The sequence below is a fragment of the Pseudorasbora parva genome, chromosome 3, assembly GCF_024679245.1.
Source record: "Pseudorasbora parva isolate DD20220531a chromosome 3, ASM2467924v1, whole genome shotgun sequence".
NCBI classification, from domain to species: Eukaryota; Metazoa; Chordata; class Actinopteri; order Cypriniformes; family Gobionidae; genus Pseudorasbora; species Pseudorasbora parva.
The window spans coordinates 29,079,742-29,098,829 of NC_090174.1; positions in this window are offsets into that span (position 1 = coordinate 29,079,742).

The window sequence follows — 19,088 nt, forward strand, 5'->3', positions numbered from 1 at the left end:
TGTCTGTATGGTTCCATGAAGAACCTTTAATATCCAAAGAACCTTTCCATAGCACAAAAGGTTATTTGTAGTGCAAAAAGGTTATTTAGACTATAAAATGGTTAGAAAAAAATGGTTATTTAAAGAACCTTTCACAAAACGTTTTTTTAGGGAACCAAAAATGGTTCTTCTACATGTGAAAAGCCATGTTTTGGTTCTTACTGGTACATTTATTTTTAAGGGTGAATTTGAAATAAAAAGATCAAACTAAAATTACAGCTCAGAAAGTCCAATCATTTTTCTAAACTTAGCAAAAAGGTTTTTTTTTTGTTTAGTTTTTTCTAAATAAAGGATTCTATGTCATAGCACTGACAAAGCAAGATTTTACTCTTCTGTTTGCAAAACATTGCACTGTTCCATAATGAATGAGCATCATTAGGTGATTCTGTTTACTCTCCACTGATCTTAGAACTTTCTGAGAAGTGATCTGATATTCCTTCTTCTTCTTAAGTAACATCCTTTGAGTTTTTCTGAATAATAATGTCACACACTGGTTTTGCTGAGCCTGAACAGGTTGTGTATTATTACAGTTATTTAAAAAAAATCTAGTTGGATTCTAGTTTTAAAAATAATTAAAAAAAATTCACAATCATTTATTTATCCTCATCATCGTCATCATCGTCATTCCAGAATGTATTTCTTGTTCGGAACACAACAGAAGATATTTGTAAGAATATTTGTAGATATTTGTAAGATATTTGCTCTTTATATTTTTTTAAATTATTTAAAAAATTTATTTTCAGAAGTGTTCACTAAAAGTTTCTGTAGGGGAACAAAATGGTTATTTTACGCTTACACCATCACTGTGAAACCCCCCCCCCCTTTTAAACCCATTGTTTTTAAGAGTGCAGTTTGAGTCAGGAGAAACATATATAGACCAGGATGTATTTTCAGGTGGGGCTATTTAAAATACCAGTCGCTGTCCAAACTAAATGACCCAGTTTATTTAACCTTGTGGCAATTGGCGATTTCACCAGGGTTTTCAGACATCCTGGGATCTGTTCCAAGAAAAAAGCTCCTGCATGCTTGCCACTCTGTTCCACAAAGTGCTGCTGAAGTAGGCCAGTAGGATGTGTCCAGACTCGTCCCTCTCAGTTAAGTTATGAAGTGTCCCTGGAGCATTTAAAAAATCTGTCTTTATCTTATGATCTAGAAATAATTAAGTATTGAACTCATGGGTTCCACAAAATCAAATGACACTTTTAGTGTTTACTAAATCAATATACACAGATCGGACATGAAATGAAAAACAATGCTTATCTCTTCATCACGACACCTGTTAGTGGGCTGGAAATATTAGACAGCAAGTGAAAAAAATGTCCTCAAAGTGGATGTGTTAGAAGCAGGAAAAATGCATAAGGATTTGAGCGAATTTGACAAGGACCAAATTGAGATGGCTAGACGACAGGCATCTCCAAAACTGCAGCTCTTGTGGGGTGTTCCTGGTCTGCAGTGGTCAATATCTATCAAAAGTGGTCCAAGGAAGGAAAACCAGAGTCCAATGGACGACCAAGGCTCACTGATGCGCGTGGGGAGTGATCAAATAGATGAGCCACTGTTGCTCAAATTGCTCAAGAAGTTATTGCTGGTTCTGATAGAAATGTGTCAGAATACACAGTGCATCACAGTTTGTTTCGTATGGAGTTGCATAGTCACAGACCAGTCAGGGTGCCCATGCTGACCCCTGTCCACGACCGAAAGTGCCAACAGTGGGCATGCAAGCATCAGAACTGGACCACGAAGCAATGAAAGAAGGTGGCCTGGTTTGATGAATCATGCTTTCTTTTACATCATGTATGGCTGGGTGTGTGTGTGTGTGTGTGTGTGTGTCGCTTACCTTACCTGGGGAACACATGGCACCAGGATGCACTATGGGAAGAAAGCAAGCTGGTGGAGGCAGTGTGATGCTTTGAGCAATGTTCTGCTGGGAAACCTGCCATCCATTTGGATGTTACTTTGACACATACCACCTACCTAAGCATTGTTGCAGACCATACACCCTATTCAAGGAAACAGTATTTTCCTTGAATAGGGTGAACAGTATCCCTCTTTCAGAAGGATAAAGCAAACATGGTTCAGGAATAGTTTGAGGAGCGCATCAATGAGTTTGAGGTGTTAACTTGGCCTCCAAATTCCCCAGATCTCAATCCAATCAAGCATCTGTGGGATGTGCTGAAAAAACAAGTCTGATCCATGGAGGCCCCACCTCGCAACTTAGAGGACTTAAAGGATCTTTTGCTAACAACTTGGTACCAGATACCACAGAACTTCGAGCTCTAGTCCATACCTCGATGGGTCAGGGCTGTTGGGAAAAGTGGGACCAACACAATATGAGGAAGGTGGTCATAATGTTATGTCTGATTGGTGCATCATAGCAATGGAAACACAGCACAATCTATTCATTAAACTGGTGAACTAATTTGTACAGGGTGGTGCCTGTGTATAGGCAGCCAACAACAAGCTGTTGTTGATTCCCCCTGGGGTTTTATTCTAAAGTGTCTTTCCCAGCAGTTTTTTTGCTCAGGCTTCTACCCAACACCATTGATGTACCCGTGCATGGGCACAATGGGGAATAAAGGTGGCTTCAGTGCAGTCCACTGCCTCTCTCCCTTCTCCCAGGGGAGTAAAGTGCTGATCATTGGGTCGGAAAGACCTTGCGTAGGCTGATTCTAACAAAGCCAATTCTGGCCAAAGCCATAGACACATGAAAGACTAGGGGTTAAGCCTGACCAGATCAATTTCTCTCAGCAACTCTCTGTGTCCCTGGCACTGAACTGGCAGAGCCCACAATGGATTGTTTTCTGTGGCATAGAGCCGTGCCATTCTCCTCACTGATCCACTTTACAAAAGCCCATTACAGAGGTGCCAATTGAGCTTGAACAATCACCAACAAAAGCTGTTATTTACATAGATTCTGTTCCCAGGCCCAACCACTCTGCTAAAAAAAAAAAAAAAAAGGTCCAGTGATGGTAGTTGAGCTCTCCTCACTGTGAGGCTGGACTTTTGGGTCCAGTCACAGATGGAGTCAAAATCACTGAGCCTTTAATGCGTGGAAGCTTTTGAAAGATATGACAGCAGATAAATAATTGTAGGAATAATTATATTTTCTACATTTCATGACAGCAAAATACTAATAATATTAATGAAATAATGCAAATATTTATTTGATTATTCGTTACAAATAACAAGAAAAAAAAGGGAAAAAAAGAAAAAGGTGTAGGATTTGCATTGAAACAATTTTCATTCTGAAATTGCTAGTAAATTTCACATAAGGAAAGTAACACACTGCATTTTGGAAGTAGAAAGACTAATATAACTTATTCAAATAATCTTTTTACAGTTTAAATTGCTACACTGCAAAAACATTTTTAGAAAAAAAGTTACCTGGTTGCCTTAAAATTTTGAGTTCACTGAAATTACAATTTTGAGTTAATACAATTTTGAGAAGAGATTCTACAACCAAAATATTATTAAAAGATTTTGTAAGCATATTGGGTTATTGTGTGTTTTATTTCCGATGACGCAGTGAAACATGCCAAATAGTGCTATTTTCATGATTAAATTTTTTATGTGGTTCAGACACAATAATATTTTGAGTTTCTATTTATTAAACAAATTTTTAAAAATTCAAAACTCCAACCAGGTTACTTACTTTTTTTAAGTTAAACCAACAAAAACCAACAACAATATTTTACAGTGTATTAGTTATGTTGAAATGTAAAGGTGGGCATAACTCTTTCTTCAATAAAGCACAATCAAAATGAAATGTTTTCACATATAAAATGAATATTACTATTCCAAAATTATATATATATATATATATATATATTTTTTTTTTTTTTTTTTTTTTTAGTGTGTCACTAAAGCCCATCACTGTTAGATAGCAGGTGATACTTAAACTTGAACAGAACTCCTGGGAATTGAGGTTTTGCAGGCAGCCCATCCGCACACCTGCGCTCTACCAACCCCCCTCGCGTTCTACCCTGCGTTTCTCTAAAATCAGCATGATGCGTTCTGATCTGGGCTGGGCTGCATAGCCCAACTGTACCCACCACATGCCCATCCTCAGCATGGCTCACCATCGAGCACTATGAATAGAAACTTAGCGAACAAGAGATAAGCTTTGGCACATGCCACACTCCGAGCAGCGTCACACCTCCAAACAGCACTTTGGGGTTGCCATGGAAACAAAGACGAAATACGGCTAACGCTGCCCTTGCATCTTCATATCATGCCCAATCAAGATTATTAACATTGCACGCATTTATTTTCTTACTCCCGCACAGGTGAGAGTCTTCCTTTGAAATTTGAGGGTCAAAGGAGTTCCCCTTTTGTAGGCTAACCCAGAAGTTAGCATCATTCTGTTTCCCTCGACAAAACCCAATAGGATTTTTCCATTGAGTTATAGCAAAAAATAAGGTCTGCGACTAAAAAAAAGCGTAATCTTCACAAATGAACACAACTTTTTAAACAAATACAATTTTAAAGTGAAAATAAAATCAGCAGATGTCAAAAGCTAAACCTATATTAACAAACAAACCAGTCGCATGATTTCAGTGCACCATTAGCTTCCAACTCTTTCAGTCTTTGTGTAAAAACATTTTTCCTGAAACTTTGAGTTAATAGTTTAGAAACACATTGAGGCTGTGAGTAGATGAGTTTACCTGCTCGGCTGATGATGTTCAATGTCTCTGACAATGGCTGTAGTCTCTTTTAGCCACTTGTTAGCAAGCACCTAAACTAAAAGCTTTTAAAAATCACAAGAGTTTTGATGTATTTCATACATCAGTAGAATAAAACGTGAAATATATATTGAGCCTGTGTTCACCACAGACCTTAGTTCAAGCATTTAACATAAAACTTGTTAAAAAAACACTCTTGATTTGTTTTAGATAAGAGTCCACCTCCTAAATTTCTTCTTACGGCTATATTGTGGTCTTTGCACTTCATTTGACCCCTTTCATTTAGTGTCCATCCTCATTAACTGTCTGGAAAGACTAAATGAGCAGTCTGCCATGTTTGTCTTTCTGCTCCATTTAGATTCCTGCATTTGTTCACTTCTGATCACGCTGTCCAGACCTGAGTGCCCATCTGGAGGCCACACGGTCCATCAACCCAGTCTCGTATATAAACCCAGTCAAGAGGAGAATTCCCTGTATAGGTGTTCTATTTACAGGGCATGCCGATGTCACGGCCTCTAGGATCTTGTGACTGCGATGTCTGGAATAGAGAACTGGTAATGTGCTCAAGTTTATATGTGTATCAATGCTGACATCATTTGCATTGGCTTGTGTTTTGTGTTGTGTATTGGATATAAAAACAGACTTAAGATATGAGTTCAAGAGTCTTTAGGGGAGCTGAGATTATTGGGGTCAGGTTTGTGTTTTAATGTGCATGTAATTATAGGTTCAATTTCTGCTTAGCACAGCAAATTTAGATCCTCTCAGAGGGCAAAGGACAGCGAGTTTAGTGGGTTTCCTTAAGTGACAGCACAGCTGGAGCTTACAAACACACACACACATATAGAAGAAAATAACCCACAGTACTCCAGTGTTTGCTCATGGTGATAATTATATATTATGTAATTGATATGTCTCTGTTGTGGCCTGCAGCCAGTTCATGGGGCTGTCATTGTTTTTTACTATGCTAAAACATTGACCAAATCTACGTCCTTTAAGGCAAAGTTATTTATAGCCAGTGAGTGAATGTTTGCAAGCACACTGATAAGAAAAAATAACAAACATATTTGCATGAACTATTAAGACAAGGAAATACTGCTATATTAAAGTCCTGTTCCTGTGATTACACAAATATAGCGCTGCTTTTTGGACAAATTTAGAAATTTCAACAAAAACAAAGTCTACTGCTTGACTATATGTAGTCTGTTATGGATGACTACATGTAACTGTTCTACATTCATGAAGTCACCGGTTTCCCATGTGATACAGATCGACATATATTGACTTTAAAACTTGATATATGAAACCAGATCTTACCACTCTGAGAAAAGCATACCAGGAACTCCCTGGAAAGACCTCGCTGCTCTGCAAACATTATTAGTTGACATAATCATGAGGTGACTATCTAACTAAATATCTAACTAAAACATTTAGTTCAAAAGGGCGGAGTGCCACATTTAAGCCTGAGAACATTTATATTTGTTGTTTGAACTGAAATTGGGAATAGGTATGAATAATAAAGAAATTATTGATTCAGAATCTGGTTCAAAATCCTCTCAACAAATCCATTTTCTTTAACAGTTCAACGCATTGTACTTTTTGTCATTTTTTAAAGTAGGCTAAAATTTGGGGTGAAATGCAATTCCATTGCCAACATAATGAGACAATTTCAATATGTAAACTAATTCTTGTAAAAGATGTGTTTACAGAGACATAATACATTTTTACAGTATTTATAAATGTGTCAAATGAAATCCAACAATAATACAATAAAAGTTATTAAACAAACAATGTGGTAACATTCATTCAGTTATGTTTATAAAATACTTCTGACAAAATACATAATGTGTATGTTTAGATATCATATGAACAACCAGTCAGTATCAGTTTGATTTACTAAAGAACCAACTCATTCAAATGACTACTTTGGAAATCAGACTAGTTGGACTGTATGTTTTTTGATTTGGCCATGCACGGATTGATTGGAAACAAGTTCATAAAACTCAACAAACAATGAAATAGTTCAGATTACTTAAAATGTGTCATTTTTTTAAATAACAAAAATAAAGTTCCATATACTCATAAAGGTTAATTTGCACTCTAAAAAATGCTGGGTTAAAAACAACCCAAGTTGGGTTGAAAATGCACTAACCCAACAATTGAGTTGTTTTAACCCAATGGTTGAGTTGTTTTAACCCAGTGGTTGGGTTAAATGTTGCTTAAGACAACCCAATTGCTGGGTAAGAACAACTCAACCATTGGGTTAAAACAACCCAATTGTTGGGTTGGTGCATTTTCAACCCAACTTGGGTTGTTTTTAACCCAGCATTTTTTAGAGTGTGATAACTCATTTGTTTAATTTAAGTTTGACCTACTCAAACCAATAAATTATTTTGAGCATTAGGCTTTACAGTGGGGGTGCTTCTAAAATGGAAGGCTTAATCCTCCTAGGCTGCATCCTTCCTAGTCCAGTCCTTCAGAGGCTTGTAGGCTAGAGTCCTCTTCAGCATTAAACACTAGAATGAGTTTAGTAAGTGTAAATGGCTACAGCATAAATGTTTCTGGAGCAAACTATTACAACTATAATTTTAAAATACTTTATATTAAAATGATTTAGTCACACTTTAGATTAAAGGAACTGTATGTAAGAAATGTATTTAAATGTATCATAAAATGGCCCTGATGTCACTAGACATTAAGAAATCATGTTAATTTCAAATAAATATATCACTGACAACAGTAGTCCGGCCAGGATATTGTCATTTAAAAGTTGTTGTAGCAGTCCTCAACTGATGTTGATGTTGACATGTTGGGTTTTGGCCTGAAGCTCCACCCTCCACCTATCGACCAATCGTGAAGTCAGTAGTGTTTCTGCATCTGGGTTACCAGCTCTGCTCTAGTTACCACAGCTGCAGCTACAAACGCTCCTGCTGGATCCTGCAGCTTATCTGGCAACCTCGAGTCAGGGGAGAGGGGGAAAGGGGAAAGTGATTGCAGTACCAGTTATGGCCACAATCTTACATACACTTCCTTTAAGGTCCAATTCATACTAACTAACTGGACTTTTGCCTCAATAAACTCCTAATTACTGCATATTAAAGGAACTGTAAGAATTTTTTTTTTTTTTTAAAAATGCCCTCATCTCCAATTTTCTTTTCATTTTTTTTGTATTGCAATACACAGTAAAATTGGACAAGTTTAGTGCCCCTTAATTTTCTGCTTATTCTTTTTCGTGAATTGGAATGTCTGTGAAGGATTGTGTGTGATTAGAGGATGCATCCTTCAAAATAAGCCAAATGAAGGATGCAAAAAAGGCTGTCTCTAAAGGGTCCTTCAAACTGAGACGTCCTTCGACAAAGCTTGGTTGATGTGGCAGCCGAGATATGCAGCCTAATAGGTCACAACCTTCTGACTGAGACTGAAAATTTTGGAAACAAATGTTTAAAAAAAAAAATGTCGCACTGCTCTTTTCTGAATGAAGCCTTGCGTTTTTTTAACCTGAAAAACGCGTTCTGTGTGATCACAGCAAACACAGCACCTGGTTTTTCAAAATTTGTTTCCAAATTTATTGTGAAACTTTTTGAATTGATCTTTCATACACCTATAGCCTAGCCTGACAAGCCAGACCCACATCAAGATGTTTGGTTTGGAAACTCACCATTGACAGGGCTCAATCCGAGGGGCAGGATAAACGGTTGTCTTTCAAACTCCCTCTGCACGCGATAGGATAGCGCTACACCAACCAGAGCAACGAAGGTGAAACAGAGCTTGTTGATAGATTAAACATTCACCGTATCCGGTCGGCTAAACTCCGAACACATCTTCCCTTTTTAAGAATGACTTCAGTGCCGTTCTTTGTTCTTTTCTCAGAGAAAAGCTTAACTCCAAGTCTTCCAGAGTCGCGGTGAAAGCTGATTCGAAACACCGCCGTTCGCCAGCTTATGTGTTTACTAGAAGCACGCAAACGTAACTCGGCCGTCGTCATTATGGCCCCGCCCACCTACTCTATACACGATGTGATTGGCCTGGCAAGAGTTTGGCGTTTACTGCTCAGAAGGGTATTGAGAGTTGCTAGACGACACTCGCGGACAGATTAGATTTGCTGCCGCTAGGGTGTGTCAAGATTTCTAGGCTACCTATAGCCAGTAGCTAGTTCATATTTTGACTCTCACACACACACACACACACACACACACACACACACACACACACACACACACACACACACACACACACACACACACACACACACACACACACACACACACACACACACACACACACACACATTCTTACACAGACTACTTGAGTATAAACTCACTTTTCAGGGCCAACGTGTGAGTTCATGGTTAAGTCCCCTAACACGCACCCCCAGCACTTCATCGTCAAGTGCTCTGCCCCTGCTAACGTGTTAATCTCTAATGCCTCCCTGCCAGTGCTAGTGCCAGTAAGCCTTCAGGCTGTCAGTTTACTTTTCTGTGCCAAACTCACGCCCTTTTACTCTATTAGATTACACCCAGCTCAGGATGTCCGTTTATGATAATTGAGATGCAAATTCAGCCTGATGACAACACACATTTGATCTTTATACTCAATTAGGGGGGGTGAAACACTCAGTTTCAGTCAATCTCATGTCAATCTTGAGTACCTATAGAGTAGTATTGCTTCTTTCATATCTCCGAAAAGTCTTTAGTTTTATTATATTTATAAAAGAAATATAGGCTGTACTGAGTCTTTCCGGAAAAAAACGAGCGTCTGGAGGCGTATCGTGTGGGCGGAGCTAAAGAATGACGAGCACGCAGCTACAGCACGAGAGCTTCTGAAAGCTGACATCATCAAGTGTGGAGATGAAAACGTTACCCTAAATAAAGGCCACTTTTGCCTGCAGTGTAAACGGGGCCTAAATAATGCTGGGTTATTTTTAACCCAAAATGCTGGGTTAAGACTTTTGGGTAATTTTTGTTGGTTTATTTGATCACATTTTAAAAACCATTGGGTAGTTTCAAATTTCCAGTCGTTGGGTTAAACCTGCTGGGTCGCAAAGCTTGGTTGATTCTACAGCGCTTGGTTGTTTCACGTGCTTCCCGCCTTGATTCATTTAAATTCGCTCCCAAACTGTCATTTTGAAAAGACAATGCAAAAGGCAAAGCCACTGGTTGCAGATGTTTTAAGATAAGTTCATATATTTTCATTAATAATCATTTTAATTAGCAACAATTCTTAAGCTTACATGACGTTAAGACGACAAAAGTTTTACCTCAAATCCGATGTAATGTACTGACTCGTGTTAGTTTAGGTAGGCATGTGAGACGATAGATTAATAGTTTGTGATTACACAGAACCATGATCCCCTTACGAAAATTAAACATGGTTGTATGTAGGGATGTCACAAGTACCGGTACTTCGGTACCAAGTACATACTGAAATGTTAAAAATGTGACGATAGTATCTGTATAGCATCGAGTCGAATAGTCTACTTGTGAGTCACAAGAAGACTATTTGGTCCCGCGCGTTCAGTCGCACCACACAGGGCTCCAGACTGTAGCCGAATATATACGAGTGTATGTGTATATTACATACTATTTATTAAATGTTACTCTTACATGTTTTGCGTCTCTGTGTGAATGACGGGGGTGCTTGTCATATCATGAACACAGAGACTCAAAAGTCACGGCAACTCGGCAATCCGTCTAAATAAGAGTTTGATTTAAACGTGAATAAATTGACAGAATAGATTAGGGTTGTAGTTGTCATTGTTGCCAATTTTAACACATTTGTGTGTTGTACCATTTGTCAAGCGATAAAAATGATGTTTTAACAGTCTAAACATGCATTCTTCATTTGTTCTTTCATGATTGTCTATTTTTATTTAGGCTAATGCACAGGAGATTTTTTAAGAACAACCCAGCAAGAATAACCCAGAATAGCAAATCCATTAATGGTAATAAAAAACAAAACAATTAAGTGATTTTTAAAGTGTGGCTTTGTATCAGTAGAAACCCTGGAGTATATTCAAATGATTGTGCCCCACCCCAACCCCCCTCATATTCCCCTGAGACGAGAGATTTATGCATTTTATTTCTGGAAAAATTACTCCGGTGACGTAAATCGATGATATTTGCGTCATCTTTGGAATGTTTGGCCAAAGGCTAAAGACTACAGCCAGCAAAGGAAGCTATTTCCGCATATTTTGAACTTGCAAATGGGGGATGGGAGATCGCACTCACAGCTCAGCTCGCAGCTTCAGGCATTTAACGGACCTATGCTGAGCATTGTAAGTTTTTTAACTTCTTAAATTAATTTCTATGAAAGTTAAGCTTCCAAAGGCATGAACTGAAAACGTGGCAGACTGAACACGCGTTGTGAATGTATGCCGCGAGTTTGGTTGCGATTTCCTCAGCTCTCATCAGGAGAGCTCATCAGCTCATTTATGACATTAAATGTAATCCGACTCATGCAGCGTTAGTGCTGTAAGACTCACGCTGCGACTCGATCGTAATATTGAACATACACCTTCAGTATTTAATTGTAGTGTCTGTTCTCCAACTCAGTCACTGTAATTCAGTAGCGGTGGCTTTGGGAATGGCCTCACAGGGCAGCAAAGCATTCTGGGAATTGTAGTCCCCATGAGACAAAAATAAATGTTCTGTATTTTCTCAGTCTAGAAGGCACCAAATTCAAAAATAATTTCACATTTCTACTACATTGATTACCCAGTTTAAATACAGATTCATCTTCCCAGCGCTGAAGTACCCCTTTAACATCATCTTCTCTCATTAAAACAACTTTTTTTTTCTTGTTAAAACAACAGATATTTTCTCCTAATAAGGATAAGTGTTGTATAGTGGTACAACATATGCCTGTATCCACATTAGCCTAGCCTATATGTGCCTTTGTCACACCTGCAAATTTGCAAAGCAGAAGCAAAATAGACTCTGGCTGCTTGTATCAGTGGCAGTGCCCATAGCACGAAATTGTTGTAATTTATTGATGTAGCCTACAGTTCATAACAGATAGCCTTTATCTAAACTCCACAAACTTTTTGGGGACAAGGACCACTCATGATTAGCCTCAGTGGCACATAACTTTAATCTAGTAATGCAGCCACAAATATCATAACTATATATAGGCCTATAATAGACATATATTCAATACATTTATTAAAAACAGAAAGACGCTATAGTTTCAGCCTTACTCAAAGGCAGCGGAAACGTGAAATACATTCCCGACGTTCTTGGTTTGCTTCGTATTTATTAAATATACAGGCAATTAGTTGATGAAACATTAATCAAAGTTGATCCCCCAAAAGAAGTTGTTTGGTGTTCATGTCTTGTCGTTTGCTCCCTCTAGTCATCTCTCTCATCTCCAGTCTCCCGTTGAAGTTGAATTACTCTCTGTTCTGGTGTTACTGTGGACCACTACAGTATACATACAGCCCATACAGGGATACATACAGCCCATTGCAGTCTGCTTGTTACCAATGCCTGATTCCTGCTTAAAGGGTTAGTTCAAAATGAAAATTCTCTCATTAATTACTGACCGCCATTTCGTTCAACAACAAGACCCGTAAGACCTCCGTTATCCTTCGGAACACAAATTAAGATTTTTTTTAAAAAAATCCGATGGCTCAGACAGGCCTTCATTGACACCAATGTCATTTCCTCTCTCAAGACCCATACAAGGCACTAAAGACATTGTTACAAAGTTCATCTCACTAAAGTGATTTTATAATAATTTTATGAAGTAACGAGAATAGTTTTTGTGCCCAAAAAAACGAAATAACTACTTATATATGTTACAGTACAGAGTCTACAGAGACAAGATGGTGAGTTATTCAGGTTTATTGAGCAACCAGTAGAGAATTAACTTGACCGAGTGAAGCTATGCAGGTGATGGTTCTGGTCTGTTATTCTCAGGGTGCACTTGGAGATCGTAGGAGGATTCGCAGGAGAGGAACGGTGGAGAGCACTAAACACACACACACGCTGGACACTGGAGATCGTTGGAGACTGGGAGAAGACACTGGAGATGGGTAAGCAGGGTTGCCAACTCTCACGCATCTGGCGTGATACTCACGCTTTCAGGCTCTGTCTCACGCTCTCACTCCGCCCAACTCAATCTCACGCCAAATTGCCAAACCTGCTTTTGATATTAAACAAAGCTATAAGCTTTAATTTTTTTAAATGTGTTTTAATGAAATTCAAACAATAAAGAGCGTTTTGGCGCTAATGTGGCATAATGTTAAAGCCAGAGTCGTTGAAAAGCAGAGTTGCATGCTCTCGTCTCCCTGCGGCGCGCGCTGGTCACGTGGCCCATGAGCGCTCAATACTTTTAGCGCCGTGCCAATGCATTAAAATGGCTTAAGCGGATACACAACAGTTTCACCATATAGATGTTTGCTGCAAGTTTTGGTAAACAGTACAGCTTAGTGTTTATTGATTATTAAGTCAGCCATATTTACAGGATCGTTTTATTATGGAGAGTTATAGAGATTCAACATTGTTAACATTAATGTTATTCTTGTATTTAGCCCTCAGGTATTCCTTACTAATAGGTCACACTCATACTCATTAAATTATATTTATTGAATATTTTGAGGAGATCTTTTGGTACTAAATACTATTTGTGCAACAATTATTGTCAATAAATGACCACTTAAAATATTTTTCTTCTAATATTTGTATTTCTTCTAAAATTTATATTACAATTAGTGTAGTAATTAATATTAAAATAGAGAATTCCAATTCAAAGAGGCAAATTAGAGTCATTTTGTGGCTAAAAAATATTAATGTTTATTTGTAATGCCATTAGGTGCCTTATGGCCCTTTAATAAATATACATGTATCTAATCTAGTTGCTCAAAAATATATTGCAGTCTTTGCATTCTAATAAATATTTAGATATGATGATCAAACACTAGATTTCTTTAAATGTGAAATTTCAAAATTTAAATAACTTGCATCCTAATCTTTTTAATGAATAATGATACTTATATAAGCAGTCACAAGTGAATATTAAGGAATGGCACATATAATTTGACCCAAGAAATGTTTAAATTAGTGCCAAAACAAACATATTATTATGTACAGTATATATACTAGATATAAACTGATACTGAATCAAGATCAAAAGCATCACCCCCCCCCCCCCCCCCCGGCCCTCAAAAAATCTCACTCCAACCTAAACTTAAAAGTTGGCAACCCTGGGTAAGTATCATCGGGGGAGTCCTTAAGGTAAGCAGAAGAGGTTAGTACCTTTCTCTAACAAGACCGGTCAGTGACTGAGTGCGTATGTGTGCCTTTTGTGCTCCTGGTGATTGTGGTGATGAATGATGGGTTGCAGGTGTGCGTGATTAATACTCTGGTGAAAGCGTGCGCTGTGTGTCTGTGACGATATAGGCCTAATGGCCAAATTCAAAATAATGTTTCGAACGGTTATGAATCAGCGGATTGATTCATGATTCCGATCGCCAATGTCTCGCCTTTTATGGGTCTTGAGAGAGGAAATGACACTAACAAAAAATATCTTCATTTGTGTTCTGAAGATGAACGGAGGTCTTACGGGTGTCAAATGACATTACAGCAAGTAATTAATGAGAGAATTTTCATTTTTGGGAGAACTAACTCTTTAACGTCAGATCTGTGTACTCTTCCTTGCTATTGAATTTGTCAATAAATAACTGTTTGGTTATTAAACTTGTGATACTCATTCTGCATGCGAGTCACCTCTTTCACAGGTCCATGACACCCCTATTGTCCAGGAAGTCACCCCATATGGCTAAGAAATTTCCTCTGGTATTTCTGCTGTAATTATGACAAAGCTACTTGTTTTCACCTTATTTTATTCAGAATACAACATAGATGACATATCAAATGTTTAAACTGGGAAAATGTATAATTTTAAGGGAAAAATAAGTTGATTTTACAATCAAGACAAGTTGCTCAAGTTTAGGAAAACTTGGAACTTCCCATTCTTGTCTAATACAGGCTTCTATAGCTCAACTGTCTTAGGTCTTATTTGTCGCATCTTCCTTTTCATGATGCACCAAATGTTTTCTATGGGTGAAAGAGCTGGGCTGCAGGGTGGTCATTTCAGTACCCGAATCCTTCTTCTACGCAGCCATGTTGTTGTAAATGATTCAGTATGTGGTCTGGCATTGTCATGTTGAAAAATGCAAGGTCCTCCCTGAAAGAGACTAAATCTGGATGGGAGCATAATGTTGTTCTGGAACTTGGATATACCTTTCAGAATTGATGGTGCCTTTCCAGATGTGTAAGCTGCCCATGCCACACACACTCATGCAACCCCATACCATCAAAGATGTAGGCTTCAGAACTAAGGGCTGAAAACAACTTGGGTTGTCTTTGTCCTCTTTAGTCTGGATGGTGTTCCAGTTTTCCAAAAAGAACTTCAAATAATTTAGATTCTTCTGACCGCAGAACAGTTTACCACTTTGACACAGTCCATTAAAAATGAGCCTTGGCCCAGACAAAACGTGCACTTCTGGATCATGTTTGGATATCACTTCTTTTTTGAAGTATAGAGTTTTAGCCAGTAATGGTGAATGGCACGGATTGTGTTCATCGACAATGTTTTCCGGAAGTATTCCTGAGCCCATGTTGTGATTTCCATTACAGTAGCCGTCTAAGGACCTGAAGATCACAGGCATCCAGTGTGGTTTTCCGGCCTTGACCTCTGTCTCTGAATCTTTGGATGATATTATGCACTGTAGACGATGATAATAGCTTAACTCTTTTCTCTGAGAAAATCCTTTCTGATATTGCTCCATTATTTCTCGCCGCAGCATTAGGGGAATTGGTGATCCTCTAATATTTGTTTGTAATATTTTCCAGTCCTATTTAATTGATTTGATTGTTTTATTTGTTACATGTGTTTGAAGAGCTGACTGATCAGGGATCAGTACTGGTACTGTGTGTGTGATTCATAAAGGAAATACTTGAAAAAGTCAGAATCGAGGTGTGACCATGAAACGGTATGACTGAGATGGTTTTTGTTTTGGTGCAGTAGCTCAAAGGTAGGACATATCTTTACAACAGCTCACTCTCTGTTTTATTTGTTCACACACAGCAGCACCCAGCAGAGGAGTCGGGTGGAGCAGCTGCTGGAGCGGGTGGAGTGGACACGTCTCACTCTCCAGATGACCAGATGAATCACCACCAGCATGGTGTCAACCTCATTCTCACTCCACCTTCTATCCACCTTCTATCCCTCCCAGTCTCCAGCCAATTTCTCTCATCCAGTAATTGTCTGTGTCTGATCCCCCTTCCCCCTCCTGCTGATTCTAGTCTATTTATATGAACTATTTTCAAGAGACACTTTTCCCTAATTTCCTCCTTGCGTCTGTTTTTTCCTCAGTTCCAGACTGGTGAGGAATTACTTTGTCAATCCCTTTGTGGCAAAGCTCTCCCAGCAGGCTCAGCGCTAAGGCCGATAGGTTTTGGAAATTTTTGGAAGGGAGAGCGAGTTCTGCGCGTTCCACCCAGATGTCTCCAAATTAATCATTCACATTAATGGATGCGTCCAACGGCTTTTGTTTGCTGTAAATCAAAGCCAGGTCACTGGGTTCGGCTATTGCTTAATATATGATGACAAACAGGTAGGACAGAAAGTGAATAAACTGCCACATTTTATATGGACAGATTATACGCCACAATTCAAAGCCAGTTCCATCTCTTCTTCATGAATAAAAAGGCGTGCATCTGCCGAGTAGCCTATTTTGATTGTGGTCACTTCTGTCCTCGAAACCCTCTCTCCACCGCATTTACATGAATAAACATGTAACATCTTGAATGAAAACACTACGACAGAATTCAATATGCCTATTCTTTAATTAACTGACACTCAGGAGAATACAGGAACAGGAATAATAAACACTAACCAAACATGCAACATTAACGCAAGACAAAACATTGGGGATAACTAAGGGCTCATTTTAAGTGTAATAAAATGAGCATCCTGTGTCCACTGGAATTGCATTGTGCCATGCAGACTGGCAGTCCCCATCTGAAAACACTGCGAACCCCTGGAGGCCACAGATCTGATGTTACTGGAGAGTACTATTGAATTTTACACAGCCTGTAAACCAGCCACAGTGTTTATTACCACAGATCCCACGAAACACAATGACCTTAAACACATCTCACTGTGCTCCAATGCGCACGGCAGCATTACATAATTCCATTAAAACCACAGACAATGGAGGTCTCATCGACGCTCTCTGGACTCTCTTCCTCTCCGTCCAGCATCAAATCTGATGGTCAGTGCTCTATTCTCAGTCCATTAGGTCTGTCCCTATGTGTCATTGATATTAATAACAGATATAGGGCATACACAATGTCATCCATCGGACAAAGTTAAAAGCCTTACATAAGAAAGTACAGGGTGTTATATCAATAACAAGCTAGCATTAAGGGAGTTCATGTGTGGATAATACATGAAGGAACAACAGACTTATGAGCACAAATATTATGGGGAAAATACAGTCAAATGAGCATAAAAGATATTTCAATGAAACACTGATAAAATAGCTTGACGTGATAATGCGCATTCCACTGGTATTCTGCTTTGACCTAAAAAAGAAAAAACCTACACAGATGAATGATGTAATGACAACAAAACATTACAGTGTGATAACGGGGTAAATCAAGGACAAGGACTCATCAGGGCCTCATGGCAGGTGCATGAAGGACATATCTGACAATCAAAGTCTTCCTCTCTAGTAGACGCAAAGGGACTGAAGTAAATAGTGATGAATATATTACCATAGTCAGGGATGAAAATGCTGCTGAAATACAAATTTGCTTTAGATTAAAAGGTTTATCAAAAAGCTTATGAAGTTACTGGATGCCTTAATTTCAGAGATGACAATGAAGACAATTCAAACCCATTGCACACAGGACTCTCACGCTATAATTTATACAAACCCAATTCTCAAAAAGTGGGGACATTGCACAAATTGTGAATAAAAACACAATGCAATGATGTGGAAGTTTCACATTTCAATATTTTATCCAGAATACAACATAGATGACATATCAAATTTTTTAACTTAATAATTTTAAGGGAAAAATAAGTTGATTTTCAAATTCATGGCATCAACACATATTAAAAAAAAAGTTGGGACAAGGGCATGTTTACCACTGTGTGGCATCCCCGCTTCTTTTTATAACAGTCTGAAAACGTCTGAGGACTATGGAGACAAGTTGCTTAAGTTTAGGAATAGAAAATATTGTCTAATACAGGCTTAGCTCAACTGTCTTAGGTCTTATTTGTCACGTCTTCCTCTTTATGATGCACCAAATGTTTTCTATGGGTGAAAGATCTGGACTACAGGCTGGCCATTTCAGTACCCGAATCCTTCTCCTACGCAGCCATGTTGTTGTAAATGATGCAGTATGTGATCTGGCATTGTCATGTTGAAAAATGCAAGGACTTTCCTGAAAGAGACGACGTCTGGATGGGAGCATAATGTTGTTCTAGAACTTGGATATACCTTTCAGCATTGATGATGCCTTTCCAGATGTGTAAGCTGCCCATGTCACACACACACTCATGCAACCCCATACTATCAGAGATGTAGGCTTCAGAACTAAGGGCTGAATTAAATGTGCCTTTGGCCCAGAGAAAATGCCTGCACTTCTGGATCATGTTTAGATATGGCTTCTTTTTTGACCTATAAAATTTTAGCCAGTAATGGTGAATGGCACGGTGGATTGTGTTCACCAATGTTTTCCGGACGTATTCCTGAGCCCATGTTGTGATTACCATTACAGTGGCATTCCTGTATGTGATGCAGTGCCGTCTAAGGGCCCAAAGATCACAGGCATCCAGTGTGGTTTTCCGGCCTTGACCCTTACACACAGAGATTGTTTCAGATTTTCTGAATCTTTGGATGATATTATGCACTGAAGACGATGATAACTTTAAACTCTTTGCAATTTTTCTCAGAGAAACTCGTTTCTGATATGGCTCCATTATTTCTCCCGCAGCATTGGGGAAATTGGTGATCCTCTCAAAACTCAAAAACTTTTTTGGAATGTGTAGCTCTCATGAAATTCAAAATGGGCCAATATTTGGCATGAGATTTCAAAATGTCTCACTTTCAACATTTATGTTATCTGTATTCTATTTTGAATAAAATACAAGTTTATGAGATTTGTAAATTATTGCATTCCTTTTTTAATCACAATTTGTTTCCCAACTTATTTGGAATCGAATTGTAGTTTTACATTTTGAAGGAATGTGGATCAAAAAGGAATGTGTGCTGGATGTTCTATGATATGTTATATATAGATTCTATTTCAAATAAAAGCCTTTCTTTAGAATTTTCAAATTAATCAAAAATGTTTT